The sequence below is a fragment of the Chelmon rostratus genome, chromosome 15 (assembly GCF_017976325.1).
Source record: "Chelmon rostratus isolate fCheRos1 chromosome 15, fCheRos1.pri, whole genome shotgun sequence".
Lineage (NCBI taxonomy): Eukaryota > Metazoa > Chordata > Actinopteri > Chaetodontiformes > Chaetodontidae > Chelmon > Chelmon rostratus.
In genome coordinates, this window is record NC_055672.1 from 14,675,478 (window position 1) to 14,682,205 (window position 6,728).

Sequence of the window (6,728 nt, forward strand, 5' to 3'; positions counted from 1 at the left end):
TGATCTTTCATACCAAAACATTTACTTAACTGTTAGAAACACAGCAACTGTTGTCCACTTAACTGTGGGAGTTCACTTCAATGTGTCCCCCAGCCCAATAATGACACCCAGTGGTGGAGTACAATAAAAGTTCATGTTAGACTGTTTAGATTTCTTTAACACAGTTTAATGCCCATTTCTTCTATTGAAATAGTTCTACTCAACCACTGCCAGATCATCTTCGCAGATTGAATTCCTGTCCAGCCTCCTGCTGTGAAGTGTGATCCCTACCATGTTCATCTAACGCACCGTGCCTGAGTACCAGGATTTTTTATTTTTTTTTAATCGGGCACTGTGGCCTCAGGTGTTTGGTAGGAGTCCAGTTCCTCTCAGCCTCTCTAAACCCGCTAAGAGACCACTTCAATAGGGATGTTGCAATTAGCAGTTTCCTGTTTTCAGTCTAATCATTCTTCAAGTGCCACAGATCTTTTCAAATAAGGGGATATCTTGGTACACTGGAGGATTCTTTTGTACTAATCTTTATAACAAATGCTCAGTAATAGACCAAATGCTTCAAAGATGGCTGATTTATATCCCAGCTCTTTGAACTAAATCTTCGATGTATTTTTGGATGTTTGCTATGAATATTGTGGGAAGGCTAAATGAACTTCAGACTCACCGCCTCAAGTGTTCTCAGTTGTGCCTCACTTTCACCTGTAGAGGGCACCATAAACTCAGCCATGCAGGGAACGTCTCAGGAACATCAAGAGTTTTATTTACACCGCAACTTGGTTGAGTAAGTGTTCTTAATCCATTTTGTAGTCCCAGATCCCTCTTGCACCTCTTATCCTCCCTGTCTGACAGCTTCTGGCAGACTCAGGGCCAATCCAACTATCCCCTTGTGTACCCTGTCCTCTACGCTCACTATTTCCCTTTCAGTCATCCATGATAAGTTTTTGCCTACAGACAGTCCTCTGTGTCCAGTTCGATCTTGAGCTCAGTGTCTCTGGATCCCATCTTCTCCTCTGCGCGGGAGCTGTTTGTTCGGCTGGTTACGCTGTCTCTCTTCACAGAGGTGAGGAGGCAGACATTCTGGGTCCAGAAGGCTGCTGGGGTCCAGATGTTCTCCTGTGGTCTCATCCCAGAAGATGTCCCTCTCTGTGGGCCTTCTCACAAGTTTCAGCCTCTGGATCCCTTCTGTATTTGGACCTTCAACTAAATGGCCAAAAAGAAATCAAGTGATGTTGTAATCAAACAGCAGACCACATTCAGATAAGTTTGCTTATTGAAATAGTAATGCAGAGTTGTACCATTAACTGTGTAGACAACCTTATGTCTTCTCTGCTCTCTGGCTTGTCGGACGTGAGCTCGCCGATGCCGATAAACCTGTTGAGTGAGAGCTGTCTGGGCCTCCAGGAACCCTCCCTGGAAAGACCGCAGAGCCATAAGAATCCAGTGGCAAGTAACTAAGTACATTTACTCCAGTGTTGTACTTTAGTAAGATCTTTAGGTTCTTGTACTTGACTCGAGTGATCCATTTTGTGTTTTACTTTATACTTCTACTTCACTCCATTTCAGAGCTAAGTATTGTACTTCTTAATCTACCATATTCATTTTATAGCTGGGTTTATTGGTTATTTTTCATATTTATATTTTACATAAGAAGGCATGACAGACTTAGAACATAGAATACATTGCTTCAAATCAAACCAGAAGTTCCCAACCTTTTCAGCTTGTTTCCCTTTACAAGACAGCAGTGTCCAGGTGTGACCCCATGTCATTGATTCGTTAGTAGCTCCACAAAAGAGATTTCCCAGACTTTACTTTCTCAAATGTTGTTTTCTTCTTCTTTTCTTGCACATTAATCGCCTCACAACCCCCTCAGATTTAGCTTGTGACCTTTGTGAGAGGGTACAACCCAGAGGTTTGGAAGAATTGACTTTCAACTGAAAAACTACATAGAATAGATTGTTATTATTAGCAACCTAATGAACAGATAATTATTAGCAATCTAACAATGCAAATTATGATAATATATCAGTCACTGGGGCCATTTTTCTACAGTACTTTTATTTTTGATACTTTAAGTACAATTAGTTGATAATACTCTTGTACTTTTACTGGAGTATGATTTTAAATACAAGACAAAAAGAATATTCATTTGTTTACTGTATTGGTACCTCTTCTTAAACAAAGAATTTGACTACTTATTCCACCACTGTAAGAAGCACATTTACACATATATTATGAACATGCTTAATGTAATTAATTTTAAAAGATATTTGCTATGGACAGATGTGGATTTAAAGCAAATCATTGTATAGAAAGAATCATGACTGTCAAGACTATACTTTTCTCCCTGTCTATGAGTGTGTATCTAATAGTGGGGGCTTTTCTGTTCCCTGTACCCTGAAAATAGATCCCATTGAGGGCCAGTCATGGCTGCAGACCACCCTACTTTCCACTCCACCGATACTTTAATCAGATCCACTGGGACAGGAGGGGCCCACACTCACAGCTCTCAACTGTCTCTCTTTCTTTTCAGCCCATCTTCCCCCTCCATCCCTCGTAAGCACTGCCGCACACTTAACTTTTCCCTCAATATAAAAATGTATGATCTGAATTATTTATGTCATAGATGCACTTCAGTTCTTCCGTACTTTGTCAAGATGATTTACCTGAATCATTCTGCCGGTGCCAGAGCGTCCTGTCTGGCCGGTTGTAGAAAACCGGTGGGCACCCCCATCTCTGCAGTCCCTGTCCTACAACAAACACTTAAAATCTTTATTGGGTTTTGAAATAGCAGGAGGATAGTGCCGCTAGGATAGTCAGCAGCTGTATTTTTCTTTCTTTCGTTTCTTTCTCTCTTTTTTTGGTTCTATTACCATGGCCATTTGATTGGCAGTGCTTGTGTGGCCAATTTGAAGGGCCAGTGGTTGCAGTGCCTGAGGAGAGATAATGATGGGATGTCTGGGTAAAAAGCACAACCAGTCAGAAACAATAATGTAAAATTATGTCTGTCAGAGTCCCAGCACAGGATTGAACAGTTGAGAAATTTCTCAAATAAACGAGAAACAAGAAACGAGAATATCCTGTTAGAGTTAATAAAACTGTATCAGGCTGCTGATTTTGCCTTGCTAACCTGGGGTCTTCGGGGTGGATGGGAGTGAATGATGCTTGAATTGTTGCTTTGATTTGGTGGCAGGCTTCCTGCACAGCACGGTCCTTACAGCACACACATGCACACACTGTTACCTCGTATCAAAATCAGTAACAACACACAGTGGTCTGTAAAAAAAATAATGAAGTCTCTGTGGGAATGAAAAGTTAGAGACAGGAGACTTACTAACCTGAGAGTGTGGAAAGAGTTATTTCCTGTTTCAGTGGAGGTAAGGTTGTCTTCCTCTGTCCCAGAGATCCTGTCCGTTGCTCCACAGTGACCGGCAGAGCAGGGAGGGTCCATTGTGGTTTGGGCTGTGACCCCTCTTCTTGCAGGCTGTTACATGGAGCTACTTTACGCAGCCTGGGTCTGGAGCCTGTGGAGCCCATTGTCCCATTCGGCGTCCTCAGGCTGACAAGCTGAAACACTAAATTCTACTCTAGTACAAGCGAGATATAAAAAGTTAAAGTTAGTGTAAATTAAAAAACTAATCTCACCTTTTTACTGTCTTCTCATCAGTCATTTGGAGGTTCTGTCCCTGTAGGCCCACTGGTTTTATTGACTTTTCTTATGTAGGTGTGGATTCCCTGTGCATTTTTGGCCCCTCCTATAAAAACTGTTAGTTACAGAGTAGCTACAGCTTTAAAATTAACTCGTCAACTTGCCCCATTTGCTTTAGCTGTTCCCAGACAAACCTGGTCCCCGAGTCTTCACGGCATCCCTGCTGGCGAACTTAGTGTTTCTCCTGAAGCACCTCTGTCTGACACCACAATAATGCAACATATACTTTTGGTAGTTGTTAAAAGAGTAGGTGTGTACTTCATCCCTGCCTTCTTACTTGTCTATCTCATTATAATGAGCTAGGTTTCTATGGCAACTCTCCCTACAGGTTACTTTGTAACTCATAAGTTAATGCTTGAAAGAACCTGTTATTTCCCTGCACCCCTTCCATATTGGAAAGCCCAGAGGGGCGAGGAGAGAGAAGGTTCTTCGGGAAATTCCTAACTTAAAAATGTGACTTCACGAGGGCTCAGAAACCCACAGAGAGAAGACTCTGTTACAAAGGCGGGTCATATTAGGCTGCATGTCAGGTAGTAGTTTTATCAGGCCCTTACATACTATACATCATGTTCTTACTGGTTATCAAAAATATGACATCTGACCTTGTTGGTGCTGTTGGTAGGTCATGTGTGTGGGATTATGTGGTAATTATTTTCAAGACTGTTCCCCTTTTTTATATTAGCCTATATTTACATTTATATTTTGGTTATTAGTCATGCAACTTTTGGATAGATTACTATGAAATTTCGAGTAAATCAAGCGAATGATTGTAGAACCGGTGATACAATGAGGTTGAAACTCTTGTTTTTAATCAAAATATCTGAACTATATTTGGTGTTGTTTAGCTGATAATAAAGTGAATAACTTTGAGTTTTAGATCGCTGGTCCAACAAAACAGGTCAGTGTAAGCTTGGAATCTGGGAAACTGTGATGGGTATTTATAAGTACCATCATGCTAAACTTGATGATGGTAACCATTGTACTAAACAGCAACTTGCTAGCACTATGAGCTTGTTATGTGCTGACATTAACACTTAGCTGAAAGTACTGGTGTGCCAAAACAGCTTGCAAGGCTGTAGACCCTTAGTCTTGTTAGTATTTAAATTATTTAGCTCTTTTTCATTGGTGCATCTGCAGTTTGGACACTGTGGTTTGGCCTCTTTGGAGCACTACTATTGTCTCATGTTACCTTTAAAAGTGCTCATTGCCCTTTTTAGCAAATGATGCTGACTGGCATTCAACCTGTAATATGACCAGACTTTGTGCCAGTGTTTCTTAATTCTTTGCAATTTTTTTTGGTTTTGTGTAAACTCTGTCTACCCCATATCTAAGCATCCAATAAGAATGTGTAAAAAAATGTGTTATCATGGCTAAATGCATTTTACTTCCCCTACAAAAGGCCTTTTTCCTGATTAACATCTCTTATCAGCATGCCTCTGGGTGGCATCAGCGCAACTACTGTATCATGGAACAAAGATTTGAACATTTCAAATTCCTTTGGCTCTTCTAGCCCATTTATTTTAATGTGTTAAAATGCCACTGCGGTTGTTTAGTTGAAACTGTCACCTCAGCAAATGCTTCATTAGAGGTCTCAACTCACTGACTGCACTCTAGCAACCATAATAGCACTGTGGTGTTAGACTCTTGGGACTGCGTGTGTGTGTGTGACAAATTATTCCTCTGACACCCATAATCTCAGTAGCACTGTTTTGACTAAAATATAATTTTGCCACCGTGTTATGCGACACCAGAAAGTCATTTTGACAAGTGCCTATCACAGTCTTATGCTCCACAGACAAAACATGTCCCACAGGTGTTTTCCATTGCCAGTCATAGGCATGCCTTATTACCGCAGATGCATATCTGTGAGAGAGGATAAATTATATTCGAAACAATCACTCTCAATCTTCTTCACTTTGCAGTGTATGTGTGTGTATGTGCGCTAGTAAGTGACAGCTGAGTGCACCACAGAAAAGCATTGCATCATATGGCGAGGAAAATTCTGCACAGTCACTGCCCCTGAATCAATGCAGTGCACTTTACTGATTACTAATATTGTATGAATCACACAGCTTAGTTCTGCTAAAATACTTGGCCATGATAAAAGTAGATAATTAAAACATTACTTACTCACTTATACGTTCTTAGAGGGCTTCTAACGTTTTCAGCAGTTTTTTCCTTATCCATATTGAGGGTATGTGGATAAAATGTGTATTTTGATTGTAAAATATAAATTTCTCCCAATGTTGCTAAAACCCCGAGGGACACGACCGCAGTGTCTTGTGTCTAAATTGTGGCTACAGTCCTCAATACAAGTGTGACCCTAATCTGTGTTTCTGTCTTATAGATCATCGTTGCTGAGCTCAAGTACAGTATGGCTCTGCTGGTTTAATGTGATGGACCTGTCAAGCTTTGCCAGCAGCATCAGCAATGTATGCATCTTTGCCTGTGCCTGTGCTTGAGACAGATGTTCCAAAATGTTAGAAAAAACATTGGAGTTATCCACATACACATGGCCCCTGAGTTCAACTAGTAACTAAAACAACTAGTAATGCACTGCTATGAATGTGGGTTTTAAGTCTTTTATTAAAAAACCAAAAGAGCCTGTACATTACACACAGTATAATTGCCATTCTTGTATATAATACTATTCAATAAGACTTAAAATAATACTCTTATTGATACAGCTCTAAATAAATATCATAAATACATATAAGATTGAGCCAAACTGGCCCTGCCAATATTTATATTCACAGAATACAGTCCGCAGAGCAGGTCAAGGGAGGACAGGCAGCTCTTGGTTTGGGTGCGTGCGAGGAACTGGACTGAGCGTGGCAACTATTTCAAGAAAGTAAATAACACTTTCCAGCCTTTCAAATTTGCAAGATCCTTAAATGTTCTTGGTTTCCCTCCTGCAGCGATGCGGTGGAGACATAGATTCATCTCCATCTTAAAGTTCAAGACAATACTTCCTGCCTTCCAGATAGAGATCCATGTGGACCGAACATCCCGCCACACCTCCTGGGTG